Raw genomic sequence first — 16,841 nt, forward strand, 5'->3', positions numbered from 1 at the left:
CATTATTTTAGTATTCCTGTTGTGGTTAAATTTTGATAAAAGTAATGATCATTTTCATTGTACCTGACATGTCAGAAAACCTAAATCCACAGTTTGAAGTTTGAAGCCTCCACATTAACACACACCAGCAAGGCTTCCATAAAAGCACCTTCAATTTTTTTAAATCAACAATGACCTATGCTGTGTTGCCGGCACGTATCTGTGCTGCTTGAGTTTTAAGGGTTTTATATAATAAAGCTTTAGCCGTCATCTTTAGGTAGAATTAAATCAAGCTCTAAACATCACAGCACTCTGAGTAGGTGGTCAAACGGCATTAGGGGTAACATTAGCCAAAGTGAAAATAATCAAATAGAGTTGAAGAAAAGGGGTAAATAATTTTGTTACAACATAAATTTCGGAATGTTCATTTTAAGGATTTAAGTGCAAAGTGTTAATTATTCTGCGTTTCTTACCTCCTGGTGTAATTTCCTACTGTACGTTCCTCGGATCCTCGCGGATTTGGTTCAGAAGTACTCAAGCTGATAACAAGTCTGAAAATAAAATAAATAAAGAGAAACATAGTACTGTATGTTACGGCTGGTACTTGATAGGAGGGTGAAATGAAAGTCTGATATTTATTGAAGACATCACTGTAAAAAATGTAGTACTAAGTCTGTGTTCATTTCAATAATCAGCAGCAATAGAGACCGTAACACACAGACAGGTTGTAGATTGCACACGTACATGCAGTCAGTATACACAGGTTAATGTGAGAACTGACCAAAAGTTACCCGTGCAATGCTAAGAACAAAAAAACTACAAGATATATACTTGTGTACAAGTCACAAGGTTTAGATTTATATAAAATACTAATAAATGAAATGAAGTTAGAGTAAATGCAGTGCAAACTTGGTGTGGGATTCTGTGTGTAATGACAGTGCAAATAGTAATGACATCTGGGTTCGTTCAGTCGTTCCTCTGAACACTAACTAGAGATAAAAGCTGTAAAAACAGCAGCAGCAGCAGCATCACTAAAGTTGTCATCTGTCCTTTTGCATCATTAGGACTGCACTTGGACGAGTGCTGACACTGGAGACTCCTTCCATAAACATTCTGCACATCTTTACAGAAAATGTTCACCATTACACACTTTTATTCCACCTTTCTTGAGAAGCAACACAAAAAACACAAGTCTCTGTGCACAAGCTGTTACTATAGAAACGATAATGCATTAAAGCGAGTGCATTAACATCCTGTGATGTAGATCAGAGCTGCTGCTATAGAAAATGAACCAACACCTTCTTATTAGAGAATTTAACAGCTCTCTGGTATAAGCAGCAAATAATCTGATGTGGCGGCCAAAAACCAATCCTTATATTGATGTTTTGTGTTTTTTTTTTTTTCTCTCTCTCTTTAGTTTAGCCGTGCAAGCCCATTTCCACCAGCTGCCCCTGGACATAATGAACACAGATGCTTGTTGAATTGCTGAAACAGTGAAAAAGAAAATGGATGAACAAACGCACGGCAGACTTGAGAACACGGACCATATGCAGAGTCTGCCTAATGGCTTTGTTTTGGGTCTGCTCTCTGCCACTGCTTCATTAAGCCCTTATATCTCACAGCACTGTAACCGAACTCCAGTGCGTATAGATCGGAGTGGAGTGGGTGGCGGCGTCACTTTCAATATAATTGGCTCCAAACGGGCAAAGCACGATGCATTGCAAAAGACACGTTCCGGCTGAGAAGTGTATATAAGCATCCTGTTTCTCTGTGGGTTACTTTTCTCCTTCTTACCCCCCTGGTGGAAACTGCCTCATTTTCTCTCCTGCTCATAAATCTTTTGGTGATGAGCCCAGGTGGGCTGCTTGTACTTTTTTTTTTTTTTTTTGCGTCAAAAACCAAGGAACCATTTAAGGTAAGAACATAAAATGGAGGAGAAGAAGAAGAAGAAGAAGTAGGATTCCCATCATCAAGATCACTTTCAATCAGCGAATCGACACAAATAAAAACGGCTTGATGCGGCCGTGGTCGAGCCGCCGATCCGCAGATCTCATACGAAACTTTCAGCTCACGACAATGAGGAAGGTCTTCGATTATGTAACCACACTCAAGATGGTGGACTGATAGCTCCCCGCGGTGCAGACATTTACATATCAAGCTGGTGAGACAGAGAGACAGAGAGAGAAATGGACTTCACTAGACTCAGAACAAGGCTAAAGATAAAGGATGAAGATGGCAAGTCAAGGTTTTTGTAGTTCATAACAATCTCTCATCTTTGAAATATCCACCATCTTCTCAACGGCTTTCTGATTAATAAATTCTATAAAATATATTAATAAATAAGCAGCTTTCAGAGGCCATGACGATTACATGAAAGAAAATGTACAGCGCTGAGAAAGGGAGTGAGAGAGAAAGAGAACTCTGCAGACTCGGACGTCTTTGAGATGATGGGCAGAAAGTGAAGTCCAGAGTCGGGTTTATTGTCTGTGACATCATAGAGGAGAAATAGTTTATAGGTATAGGGAATAAAGAAAGACATGTAGACACAGAGAGATCCACCCCATACTTCAGAGGAGGAGCAATGGGAATAAAGAGCAATTCCCTGATCGAGGGGACTACTTGGAGTGTGGAACAAGGGATTGTACACCCTACATAATAAACGACATAATGTAGATTCAACCCGGAGCAGTTAGTTAGCTGAAGCTATGCTAAAGTTGAATAAGTGGAGAGATAAAGTAAATCTGGTGAGTTTCCCAGGCCTGTCCAACACCTCCATGGTTTATTCTCCTGACCTTTTGGCTACAGAGTACGAGTAAGAGTTTATAACTACTTTCACCACCTGAGTTCTGTATATTAAAATCAAACCCAAAAAGAACCCAAAAAGAACTTTTATCCAGTATTAAAGAGTTAAAAGTAAAACAATTATCAGAAAAACACAAACCTGCAAACCTGTGTGTGTGTGTGTGTGTGTGTGCAGTAATCTCTTCATTCATCAAGGTTACATTACAGTCTTTATCCCGCTATCTTGTTCTTTACTAGAGCTGTGAATTGTCGTTAGACTTGACATGTGAATTGTCGACTCTTGATTCAGTTCAGAAGGAATTTTCAATTGATTTCGGTTGAATTGCACTAATGTTTCCTTTCTGATTTGTCTCAAGCAGCCACATTTCTTACAGGTTTTTATTGTAAGTATTAAAAACTCCTAAACGTATTTAATAAACTGTAAAATGCTGTGTTGTTTATTGCTTACATCACGTCTCGTAGAAGCAAAAAACGTTATTTTTCTATAGATCTTCTGCGCCACACTCCAGTCCAGTAGAATTGAATTGCATTGCTCGTGAATTAATTTTATTCTTTAAAAAATAAGGCCTGTTGCAGAAAGCTGTGGTACAGTATGTTTTCTCGAATTTTAACATCTACCTAAAAAGTGAATTGATTTTAAATTTAATAAAACAATAAAATATCAATTAAATTGCACGCCTGGTTTAATCATACAGCTCTGTTATTTTCTTATAAGAGTGACTGCATTTCGCTTCCTCAATTGCTAGTTCAACTGCTGGTTTAGAAAATAAATACATATTTTATAAATATTTATTTGCACATAGTGCTATTGTACTGTACTTTATAAGTAAGATTTTTTTTCCATTTTAAAAACCCATTATCACACCCTTTCTTTTTAATATCAATATACACTGATCAGCCTTAACATTGCAGAACACAATGCCCAATATTGGATGGGTTCCACTGGGACAGCTCTGGCCCCCAGGGCGTGGCTCTACAGGCCCTCTGGGGTTGTGCTGTGTTGTCTGGTAACAGGACATTGGAAGCAGATTATTTGGGAGCTGTAAGCTGTGGGGTTGGGCCTTTGTAGATCAGACTTGTTAGTCCAAGACATTCCATGGGTGCTCAATCAGAATGGGATCTGGGCAGTTTGGAGGGTGAGTTAGTGACCCTGTGACCCCGTGTGCTGTGGGCTGTAGTGCATTAAGTGTCCTGGTATCTTTCTGTTGCAGCCAGCATTGCCTTTGGGCCCTGCAGGTATGGGTGAGCCTTGGGTGCCCATGATCCTGTCACCAGTTTACAGGTACAGTGGAATAACATAACAATGCCCCACCTCAAAGAATTTTTCACCCTAATTGTTTGCATTTTCGGCATTTAAGTGAATGAACCAAGCCGGACCAAAACGTTGTGTGTAAGTCTGGGTTTACAGAGTTTTTTTTTTTTTTTTGCATTTTGTGTAACCTTAAGTGAAGACGTAGCACTATGATGCTACAAGGTCCCAATAATGTTATCAGGGACGGTAGCAAGAAAAAAAGGAGCTGCTTTTAGTTTGGTTTTTAAAGCAGCCAGTGCTAAGAGGAGTCATAAATTAAGGTTAAGTAAGGTTTAATGTCTATTTATTTCAGATTTTACTTCATTTAAATGTCTTTTCTAAATGTTTCCATTGTTATTCTATGCAAAAATATGATTATTTTGTTGGAAATTGGTAATATTGGTATTTTTTTTGGGTGGTTGGAATGGATTATCTGCATTTACATTATTTCCTATGGGACAATGTGTTTCACAATACAAAACTTCACCTTAAAAACTCACTTCCAGCGTGTATTAAATTCATATGCTGAGGTTCCGCTGTACTGTATATAATTGGTAATCAGCGTTAATGTGCTAATGTTTTAGCTGTTCAGTACATAGTTACATATGTTAACAGTTTGAAGCCACTCCTAAAAAAGGAGAAAGAACAAAAATTAGAAGAAACAAAAGAAGAGAAATTTAAAGTTAAATCATTTGCTGGTTAAAACAAACAGAATAAGGATTTTGTCACCATCTTGGGGTGTTAGAGACAGTTCTGTATATTGGACACCCATTAGCCAACACTGTGTATTTCGATTCGTTCAAACGTGGTCTCAGATTCCAATGTATTATTTCATATATAAGAAAAATGCTGTACATTTCACATACACCAGGTTCTAATGCACCCTATTGTCCTTTTCTCCTTATCTGCACATGGTTTATTGCCACCACTGTCTAGAACACAGGTTAATTAGAGCACAACCCTTAATGACGATCCCGACAGGATTGGACACCAAATCAGAGAGGCCATCGCCCCCAGCGCCTGGCGTCCACTCACAACTCAAAATAGCTCTGCCACACCACATGTGTGTCCCACAGCAGGGGAAAGCATTTGGAGAACAACAGCTCCCGGTGAACATTAAATACTGGAGCGGTTCAATAGAGAAACAGCAGTGCCCTTTGACTGAAACCATTATCTAAAAAAGAAAAAGCTCTCAGAGGACAGAAACCTGATAAAAATCATTTCATAACCCAAACCCACACCAAGAAATATACAAAACCTGACAGACTGAATATGGATAAAGATTATATCTATGAATTGTCATAGTGAGCTATTATTTATCACTTAGTTATCTTACAGCAGGAGCGAGGCAGCGAGCAAAAGACACAAAAGCATAAAGCATTCCTTTATCTCCAGGAAGAGCTTCATCCTGGTTAGCCTATTCAAAGAACACTGGGTAACACACACATAACCACACACTCACACATTTCCAAGCCAGTATGGTTAAGGAGGAAAATCCCAGAACCCAGTTAAAACCCAAAAGGTATGATGGTCTTTACATTATTCAAGCGAACACTTGTGGAATGACAACAGTGTCCATGATTATCTCCAAAACATCAACTGAGAGATTATTACTCTCACTCATTCATTAGATATTTAGCCACACAGGGGGGACTGGAGCCTATCCCAGGAGCCTATTCCAGGAGACTTAGGGCATGAGGCGGGGTACACCCTGGTCAGGGTGCCAATCCATCCAACAGGGCACTCACACATACACACACTCATTCACACACTATGGGCAATTTGGGACACCAATCAGCCTAAACCAGAGGAAACCCACCAAGCATGGGGAGAACATGCAAATTCCATGCACACAGAGGCAAGAATCGAACCCAGACTCTAGAGGTGGCACAATTAAGGGATTATCTTTTGGTAAAATTGTGTTTAACACTCCAGTACACTTCTAGAAATTTGGAGAGACAAAAAAACTTAGACAGTTCTATATCTACAGAAAGAAAAAAAAAAATTTCATCCCAAACTATAATCATCTCCAACTCTACCTTCATGTAATATTGTTCCACCTTTATAGCATCCAGAAATCCGAAGTCATTGTCCAACGTAGAAGCATAACTTAGTACTACATAGCATCTCTACTGCAATTACACTAAAGGGTTTTCAAGACAAACTGGGACTTTTCTGGTAAATGACACTGTAAACCAGATTGACATTTACAGAAGACGGCAAGCACAGTCCTGACCTCGCTCCAAGACATTTTAGCCATTAAAGGAGTTCCTGGGAGGCCGGCGTTTAAGACATGAATTAGACAGGCAGTCTGATCACGGCTCCGGCATACTGAGAAAACTTTCTGACTTGATAGTGTCCGAGCTCTAGTGGAACACTGGCATAAGTCCATTAGTGTAGCAGGAGATTATATAGAGACATAAAGGGAGTTTTTACTCTCAGAACTGTGTTCTGGTATTCTGTACAATCAAAAGTCCTGCTTTGACTTGAACGCCTCTGGTATCAAAGCACCTGGGAGGTTAAAAAGCTTAAAAACATCACTGATTAGGAAAAAGGTGAAACATTAAGAGTGTTAGCAGCTATCATTTCCAGTTTTGCGTTCCAATATAACACCTCAGAGGCTCTGAGAGTTCGGCAGCGCGCGCACACACACACACACACACACACACACACACACTGCCAGGTGGGAAATGAACCAAGAGAGTGAACTGCAAACACGCCGGATTTGTGTACTGTTAATTAGCGATGTTAATGCTAGCATACACACAAACACACACATTTTATTTTGTAAGGAGTTGAGGATTTTCAGACACCAGCATTATTTATATTATCTGTTCCATATAATATGTTCTTGCTGTAAATTTGAGAGCAAAAGTTTGTCTAGTTCACTGATTGACATCGTTGAGGTTCGCAACTTCACCATTTAGAGTTTTATTATGCGCGATAATGAAGGAACACAGACGAGCGCTAAGACTACTCCGCTGGTTTATTCAGTGTAAACTTTGCGCACGCTAGATAACACCTACACAAACGGGACAGCTGAGGACTGGGTCTTTTTAACTGAGCAGAATAAGATCTCTTGTCTATTTTGTGTGTTTGCATAAATGCCTATGAAAGTTGATGAATATGCGTTTCTACCTAAACGTGTAAAATTCAGTGTGGAGTCAAGATTGATGGACTAAATTATCATCCGCAACATGATTTAAAGTCTATTCAAGAACATGAGCTAATGAATCGGAGTGCAAAGCCTGTCTTGTCGGGTTTTTAATAAAGGCTGTGCTTGAAAGCATGAAAAAAAAATCATTACAATTCTTGAACTGATGAAACTTGGATGATGATTACATGTACAGAGCGGTGCAAAACTACGGAACTTTTCCCCACATTTCATCTCATTACAACCACAAACGTAGTCGTATTTTATCGGGATTTTATGTGACAGACCGACACAAAGTGGCACATAATTGTGGAATGGAAGGAAAATAATAAATGGTTTTATATTTTTTTTCTACAAATCAAAATCTGAAAAGTGTGGCGGCATTTTTATTATTATTTTTAAAACGAGCAATCTGAACATCACATTAGAAATCCAAGGTGTCCAAGTCCACCAGGACAACGTCGCTCGATTTTGGTCAATTTTATAAGACTGAATTGTAACCTTGTCCTTAACCTCAACCTTACAATTTACTGTTTTAATGCGAGTTTGATGAGGAGTACATACTTGTACACAGGGCAAAATAAATAAATAAAAAATAAAGGATATACTGTGTATAGGTAGTGACAAAAAAAAAAAAAAAAAAAAAAAACTTCCGTAGTGTAGCAACTTGAGGGATTTGAAAAGGTGGAATCCAATATAGCGGCTAGGCTAACACGGCCATAAAGCTCCAGCGGTGAGAGGAGGAGTGCGGCAGTGGCGGCGGCTGGCGGGACCGGATGATTCAGAGCATCACTGAGAGTTGTTTTGTTGAGGATTGTACATAAAGTGTAATGTTTTCTATGATGAGTCTGTTTGAGATGCAGCCGGAGTGGGACCAGGACGTTTTCAGTCACCCTGATTCAGGGATGTATTTCATCATATCCATGAAAATTTTAGAAATAGATTTAAACCAAAACAGACATCTATGAGATAACTCGAGAAGGGAATCATCAGGGGTTACGTCGTAAAACAAGGAATCTGTTCGTACCATGATTCTGTTAGTATCACAATTTTGATTTGGATTTAATATACATATTTTTAGATCTTATTAGAATTCTAAACAAACCGCTTGCCGATGTGTGGGTAGTTTGGAGCACACCACCTGTAGGATTAAAGAAAAACTGCAACCCAAATGCAAACATATTCAAATAAAAAGGGGGAAAAAAGGTGTAAAAGATTTTGACGCTATCACTCATCGATGAATGTTTTATAGAAATTCTGGGAAACTAAGATGGGGAAGTTCTATAAATATCTAGATAGACGCTGAACCATACTGTACTACTGTAAGTATAAGGAATGAACAAAACTACTTGGAACACAGTCTAGGGAAAACATCAGAAAAACACTAAAGGGGCTTTTTTGTATGTACAGTACGTCTTTTATGAAAATGGACTAGAGACTTCACAAGGCTTATCATTAAATTAGCATTTATCATAATCATCAGTACTGTGGTATAAAGGCCTAGATCAAAACACCCCTGTTTAACTCAACGATCCTAGAAAACCCTGTAGCTCTGTAGTTAAGCTCAGACTTTCAGGGTTAGGGCTCATCAGTACAGAACAGACACAGCGCTGGTTAAAGTGGTAAATTACCAAAATGCTTTTGATCAGGGTTGTTTTTTTTTCTTTTTTTTTCTACATGCTTGTATTGCCAGGGCTTATTGTATTGTTTTACATCACAAATGTTCTCATAGACAGACTAGAACATACTGTTGAAGTCCCTGTTCAAGTCTCTGTCTGACCGATGGGAAATATCAACAGTGGTTTCTTACAGATTGGACACAGAACTGCATGTTTCAACAGAGCCAGATAAGGACATTAGACGCTGGATGCTAAGTAACTTCCTTCTACATAATCCTGAGAAGAGGGAAGTAATTCTACTAGGACCACAGACAGCTAGAAGTAAACTTTTTGATTAGATGGCCTTTCAGGTATCTCGAGTGCAGCAGTGTGACTCTTCTGCTGCTCCGGCTCCTCTTGGCCTCCGGCCCTCCCTGATTCATCCTGATGCTTTACTTTGCTTTTAGAACTTTTTCTGCACTTATGACTCAACTTCTGCTGCCATGGACGGCCCCACACGGATACCCTAACCATTTACAATTCCCAAATCCTTGTCAAGTAGTGTCGTCGCTCCTCTATGCCTGTAAACTGTTATGATTTATAATCACATTTATAATTCATTATTTGGTGTCACTCGGGTTCTCTTTTGAGTCTGCTTCCTGTTCAAGGTTTCTTCCTTGTGTCATTTCAGAGAGACCTTCCTTGCCACTGTCGCCTCTGGCTTGCTCGCTCGGGATCGAAATCCACATCTGCACTTTTGTAAAGCTCCTCTGCTACATGTCTTTAGTTTATTACTGCAGTACCCACAATCCTAATCCATGTTCCACATATTCCAGCAAAAACAAACAAAAAAAAACTTAAATGCTTGATGCTATACTAAAACTAAATTATATACTAAACTAATGCTATAAACTCCACATGTCTTACAGTAATTAATAGTTAAATATCAAGGATGGTATTATTAGCCAGTAGGTGGATGTTCACACACTGTGTTAGTACACGGAATAACGCTGTTATACATTGAGATGTAATAAAGAATCTCAGAGGAGAACTAGACTTTGTCCGCGCACTTCATTAGCTACTTTATTTATTCCTCTGTGTACATGCGTGTACACATTTACATTTTCATTTATTTGCTTGACGTTCATTTTTTATCCAACGTAACTCCCAAGTGATGCAGAATCCAATCCACAGAATACACACAATCGTCCTCATACACCAACTGTAACTGATTAGCTCAGAAAGAAAACAAAAAAATGAAAATACAAATTCATTTTAGCTCATAGGCGCAGTAAAGGCTCGCTAACAATCCTAATATTTGAAATTGATATATGTGAGCGTGATTTTAGTCCTTGCATTCCATTATTTCTGAAAGCTTGTGGTTCTGCACTGGGGTTGAGGTTAAATTAAGATGGAAATACTGATATGTTTCATGTCTTATACAGCTCTTTTTACTAAATCCACTTTTAATTAGAATCTACAGTCCAGTAACTCCTGACAAACTACAAGTGGCCATGAGCAAACCGCTGGAGCATGTGCTGTAATCTGTAAATAAAATCAGTCAATTGAAGATGGAAGTCTCGTCTGTTTGTCTCTCTGGACTTTTCTCTGTTTAACAGCTGCTTCGTTATTTCAGCTGCAGGCAGCGACTTGAACACGACAGAAACACGCTGTTGACTAAAACATCTGCCATTTATAATCATTTCATCAGCCGTGTCATGTTTGAGATTCGATTAGATTCAACTTTATTGTCATTGTGAAACCTACATGTAATGTATGAAGCCAGTGAAATGCACTGTATACACTGAAATGTGTTTATGTTTGCATTTTAATGTTATTGAGCTCTGGAATAAATCCAGGTCTCATCTATAATGACAAAGTAAACAATTTAGCTGTTTATAGTCATTTGGTTCGTACAAGGTTGGGTCACGGATCACAAACAAAGAAAACAACATGTTTTAGTTTATTTCTTAATTTGTCCTGAATAAGAGAAAATGATTGATTGTTCTTGTAAATAAAATACCAAATAACCTTAGATCACTCCAGGCACACAAACACATATAAATATTAAAAATAAATGAAAAAAGAGCAAACATAAAAACTAATAAAATTATTATTTTTTTTTAAATAATGGGAAAAAATCTCATTTTTAAAAGAGTATATTATTTTTTTTTTTACTATTATTATTATTATTATTATTATTATTATTATTTTACTTTGCTTCTTGATTTATACTGATTGGGAGAAAAGAAAATCTAGATAGCGATAGGTCAGTCAAAAATGGCCCAAAAACATGCAAACAACAAACAACACGCAGAAAACTATTAAAACCAACACAATAAATCCATAAAGACAAATTGCGACAAATAAAAGAGCACATTTATTATTTCTGTCTAACTCTTATTTTCTGCCATGTTTCTGCTTTTTTATAATTATTATTATTATTTCTTACATCATTAAATTAACATGTTTTTAATGTTTCTCATTTTGCTCTGAAAAAGAAAATATTTATTTATTGTTCTTATAAATAAAATGCAAGATAGAAATAGAGCATTCCAAAAACGAAAATTAACAAAAATAATTACATTAATAAATAACAAAAAAATTAGTGCATAAGAAAAAATTTTGAAATTTGATTATAATTATTTCTGTCTACTGTATGTTTCTGAATTCTGTTCCTTTTTCTACGTTACACATTATAAGGTTAATGCGATTGTTTAATGTTTTTTATTTCTTCACATTTTTTTTTTAAATAGCAGTACTACCAATTCTACCAATTAGCCAATTGGCAATAGCAAAACTTACACTAAAGCAATACATAAATAAAATTCAATAAAAACACATTTTATTTCTGACAATTAATTATTTCTGTCAATTAAAAAAAATAGGATAAAATAAAATCTTGTTATGTACAGTATTATCTAATAATAATTAAAAAATGCTTTATTATTTGTAGACCATTTTTTGTTTATTTATTCTTTTATTTAATATGATGTCATTACCATTGTAAACAGCAGTAATACCGATGATTTCGATCATTCATACTTAGCCATGAGAGTGGGTTGTTTATCCTGTCCAAGCCTCCTGACCGAGAAGACTAATCAAACAGTATTATAACCGTTAGGAATCGATTTGAGAGTTGGTGAAACTCTGCTCCTGCTGCTGCTTCTGAGACGTCCTCGTGTTTGAGTTCAGCTGCCCCGATGATGGACATGTTAAGAGCTTCTTCGCTCTCCGGATAAGGAAAAAGCGAAGGAAGAATGCTCCCTTTCCACTAGGTGAGATCGCATTTGCATTTTCGCACTTTGACACAAGAGCACTCTGAGGATCGATAGTAGGCTGAATCTGAAACGTCTCTCCTGAATCCTCTCTCCTCACCTCTCAGAGTGAGGGGTGTTAGATCAATGTCTGCAGTTCCACAATAACAGAGTGATTCACAGCTTTTAGTTAAGACCTGAAAGACGTCCATCTCGACAACAGGCGAGAGAAGAAGTGCTTTCCAATCGCGCTGCGGTTTTAAACAGAGCCGGGATGATGCTGAGGCGAGTGGGTGAGACCTGAGTGATGCAACTGCTGCTGTCTAAAATAATGGATTTTTTTTTCCCCCTTTGGCTTTGTCCCTTTATGCTAGGGGGTCGCCACATCAGATCATTTGACCTGGCACAGTCTTTATGCCGGATGCCATTGTTGTCACAACCCACCCAATTTCTCTGGGTTTGCGACTGGCACTGAATCTCCATTTGAGCAGTTGGGGTTAAGGGCCTTACCCAAGGGGCCAACAGGGTCGACACGGTGGAGGTGGGGCTTGAATCCCTCATCCCTCCACGATCAGCTAGCACTGTCTCCAGTATTAAAAAAATAAAATAAACGTATAAAAAAATAAAACCACTGTGGCCAGTAACGGTAGTAGCCAGTACTGTTACAGGCCACAGTGTTTTTAATTCCATACCCATGATACAGCTTTTTGGAGAGTCTGAAAAGGAAACTGTTCTGATATTGAAATTAACTAGCACTGGTAATACGGTGAGTTTATTGTTTTGTTCCACTTCGCATCAGCAACAAACTGGAAACAAAACAAACGAGCACAAATCGCTCGTATGTGAAGAATCGTAATTCCTCTGCTCTTTTCCATTCCTACGATCTGATAACGCCGGAGGGATGGAGGAATGCCAGAGTCTCTAATGGGAGCGGTTTTATCTGAGGGTGAGCAGAACCAGGCTGGCAGGTGGTAATGATGATTTAGGCCACACTCTACTCCGACCACACCACCCACTGCCGAGCTTAATGGGGTGAAAAGCTTACTTTGGGACAAAAGCAAATTATAGTGCCTGGCAATCAATAGGGTTAGTGAGTGAAACCCAGTGGCCTTTTGACTCGCTCTTCGTAACCGAAGTGAAGGAATGCATCGATCGGCTCTGCTCACCGAGCGTTTTCCTTCTCATTGATTTCAATGCAAAATGTATTTAATTGAAACTCGAAAGGGCACGCCACGTTGTCCTCATTCTAATGTGACAAGCTTCCTCGGAGTGGGATTTGGCATTCTAATAGACTGGATTTAACCCTTTTGATTTGCATCCCTGGCTGCATGTAGCATGTCAATTAAGGTTCGTTAAACACGAGCCTCGCTGACGGCGTGCCTGAACTTTACAGAGCGAGGTTTTTGAAGGGAAAATATTAGCATTTGGTATTTGTTGCTTTGCAAAAAAATGAATCATGACAATTAAAAAGAAAAGAAAAAGAAAACTTTGTATTCTACATTGTGGGCCAAAAATAGTAGCATACTCTAATATTTAATTATTTCAAAAAGCACCTGCAATGTTGCAATGTCACCACTTTAATTTCAGTCCATGTTGTCATTAATTTCTTTTCAAGATCTTTTATTGATGATAGGAGAGTAAGACCAAAGTTTCTCAATGGGGTTAAGGTCCGGACTCTGCGGTGGCTGATCCATGTTTGAGAATGATGAGTCTCACGATCATTGAAACTGGGAATACGGTATGGCCGTGCCATCAGGGAAGAAAAAAATCCATTGATTGAAAAACCTGGTGATTCAGTACATTCAGCTGACTTCATTTTATTCCCACATACCGTTTCTGAGCCCAGACCTGAGCACCTGAAGCAACCCCAGATCATAACACTGCCTTCAGGGGCTTGTACGGTGGGCACTAGGCATGATGGGTGCATCGCTTCATCCGACTATCTTCTCACCCTAATGCACCGATCACTCAGGAATAGGGCAAATCTGGACTCATCAGACCACATGACCTTTTTCCTTCGCTCCACAGTCCATTCGTTATGAAACCTGGCAAACTGAAGCCAGCCACCTTTTTCCTGAAGTGGTTTTCTTAAGGCTACACAGCTGTTTAGTCCCAATCCCATGAGTTCTCTTTACATTGTGTGTGTGGAAATGCTCTTACTTTCATTATTTAACATAGCTATGAGTTTTATTTTTTTATTTTAATGATTTGAAATGTTTAATTGATCTCATCATGCTCCTTCAACCACATTTCTTCCTCGAAGATGATGGTTCAATACTATTCTTCCTGGTTTTAATCATGCGATTTTTCACTTCCTAACCCAGTTTTAGTAATTCAGTTTCATCAATCTTCTCAGTTGCTTACGGCAATAATTTGACCTTTCTAAAACACAGTAACGTCTTTACCGTATCCACAGGACATGTCTTCTAATCACAGCAGTAATTATCCAATGGAAGGTTAACTCAACCCCTAACAAAATTTGGGTTGCGTTAACAAAATCTGACACCTACACAGTAAAATCCCCAGTGTTGATTTAACACTTTCAACTGGACTCATACAAACACTGCTGGGTGCTAATTGAACACTGTAAGTGTTAATCCGACACTGGGGAGTTTGCTCTGTATGAGACGTATCCAGTCTTCTTAAAAAGGATCGAGGTTCACATACTAACCAATAAAAACGTACAAAGCAGTCACATGACCCACTGGCAGCCATTTCTTCTTTGCTTCCACCATATGCGCTGCACCACCATATTGCCTGTTGCGGTCTGTGTAAGTTTAATCAGTTTTCCCTTTCATATTTTTTTCAAGGAAAGATTTGACCCACTTTTATTGTTAAAACAAGGAGTATTTCAATCCATTCTTTTATGAGATATGAATACAATTGTGCTAGAATATTAAATCTAAGGCAAGATTATTCCATAATGGAATCGTGCAAAGCTATGAAGCACATATTAGTTAGTGATTTTAAATCAACTTTGAACTACAGTCACTATTTCAGAATTGTACACTTTGTTATTTTATGTAGGAGACGAATATGTCTATGTTCTGTAGCACTTCAGGAAAATATAAAGCACAGGTAGCACCTGCCAGGAAAAGCTAGTGAGGAGGAGGTGTCATTTAGTGATGAGGACGATGAGATAGCAACTCTGAAAGGAGGAAGAGAGAGCGAGGATAAGGATGGAGGGATTGCAATGGCAGCAAATCTACAGAGAGAAATTGCAAGTGAAGATGAGAAATGTGATGGTGAGGATGGAGCTACAGTGGAAGGCATGATTAAAGCAGAATGACTGGTACATTCATTCGCAATATTTTTATTTTATATAAAAATACCGTGCAAAAGTCTTAGGCTCCCTGTGTTTTTAGCACAAACTTTTTTTACAGATCTTACTTTTTATTATTTTTATTTTATGAATTTAATATTTATTGTAAAAACATTTCTCAATTTTAAAAATCACTGTTCCACCACGAAATTAGAAGCTACAGGACAATTATGGCATGCCAGGAAGAAACAAATGTATTATATAAGTGACTTTTCAGACAAAAAAAAAAAAAAACATGAAGCTGTTGGTTTTTGCATGAAAAAAAGAAGCAGGTGTAACAATCGAAGTCCTCAGAAGGAACTGTGGGTGGCTCTGCAGGATGCAACAAATTTGGTCCTCAAAGCATCGTCACACAAAACTCTAACTTTAATTCATTAATTACTGTTTACTTGGATTTATACTTATATAGCAATAGCATGTGCAACAATGGGGTACAAGTACAATAATGAATAATTTAATTAATTATTACTGAATTCTGCATCCTATATTAAATTACTTTTATTATAAGAATCACCATTTAGCACAAATCCATTTACACAACATAGCCCCCTCCCACCAAAAAGGAGCATTTACACCAATTGGCATTATAGTAACAGTATATTTAATTGCCCCTCATACTAGGACTACAACGTTTAAGCAGTTGGGAGTTAAGGTCCTTGCTAAAGGGCCCAAAAGAGGCGACCTGGCAGTGGTGGGACTCAAACTACCGACCCTTCAATCAGAAACCCAGCACCTTAAAAACCCTATAATAAACATGCACACTAGCCCTACAGTATACTATAATTTTACAGTAACCTGGTTTTAACTGCAAACTACTATTTACCAGTTAGTAGCATTGTAGTAAACCTGCTAATTCACCAGCTAGCGCTACACATACTAGTACCGCAGATCATTTGTGTACACCAGCCCTATACACACACCCGTAAACCATTTAATCCATAAAGTACCATTTATACAAAACAGCAGTTACACTAATAACTAGTGTTTGAGTAAAACCTACTAATTCACGAAGACAAACTTGTGTTCTGGTACACTGGCCAATCTACAAATGAACATGCACACAAAGTAGCATTTACACCAGTTAGCTTTGTAGTAAACAGGCTAATGCAAAATTTATACCAATTAGCATTGTAGTTAACAGGTGGATCAAAAAACTAGCACTTTACTCAAATACTCTTTCCGACTGTAAGGCGAGACATTTGTCCTATTTGTCCTTTTACACCACTCAGTGCAGGTGTCTACGAACCAGAGCGCTGTATTTTGAGAGCTGTATGTTGTGTAATATCTATTTAAAGGTCTTTTTAAAAGAACAGGCCCCACGTCTCCACTCGAAAGAGCCGCTATCCCGCAGAGCAGAAACACAGAAAGAATGAAGGAAAGCTTGAGAAAGACAAATTTGCACTGCTGCCTGAACTGTTAGCATATGTTAAATGTAATT

The 16,841-nt window shown here is 38.2% G+C and overlaps 1 protein-coding gene across 1 annotated transcript in view; it reads right to left on the reverse strand.

Moving 5' to 3' along the window:
* Positions 1-16,841, reverse strand: part of lingo2 (leucine rich repeat and Ig domain containing 2) — a 290,114-nt gene that overhangs the window by 182,009 nt on the left and 91,264 nt on the right. The window contains exon 3 of the mRNA XM_053506346.1: positions 453-530. The gene's annotated coding sequence lies outside the window, so the exon portion shown is untranslated. The remainder of the gene's footprint in view (positions 1-452; positions 531-16,841) is intronic.

The sequence above is a fragment of the Clarias gariepinus genome, chromosome 10 (assembly GCF_024256425.1).
Source record: "Clarias gariepinus isolate MV-2021 ecotype Netherlands chromosome 10, CGAR_prim_01v2, whole genome shotgun sequence".
In the NCBI taxonomy this organism is placed as follows: domain Eukaryota; kingdom Metazoa; phylum Chordata; class Actinopteri; order Siluriformes; family Clariidae; genus Clarias; species Clarias gariepinus.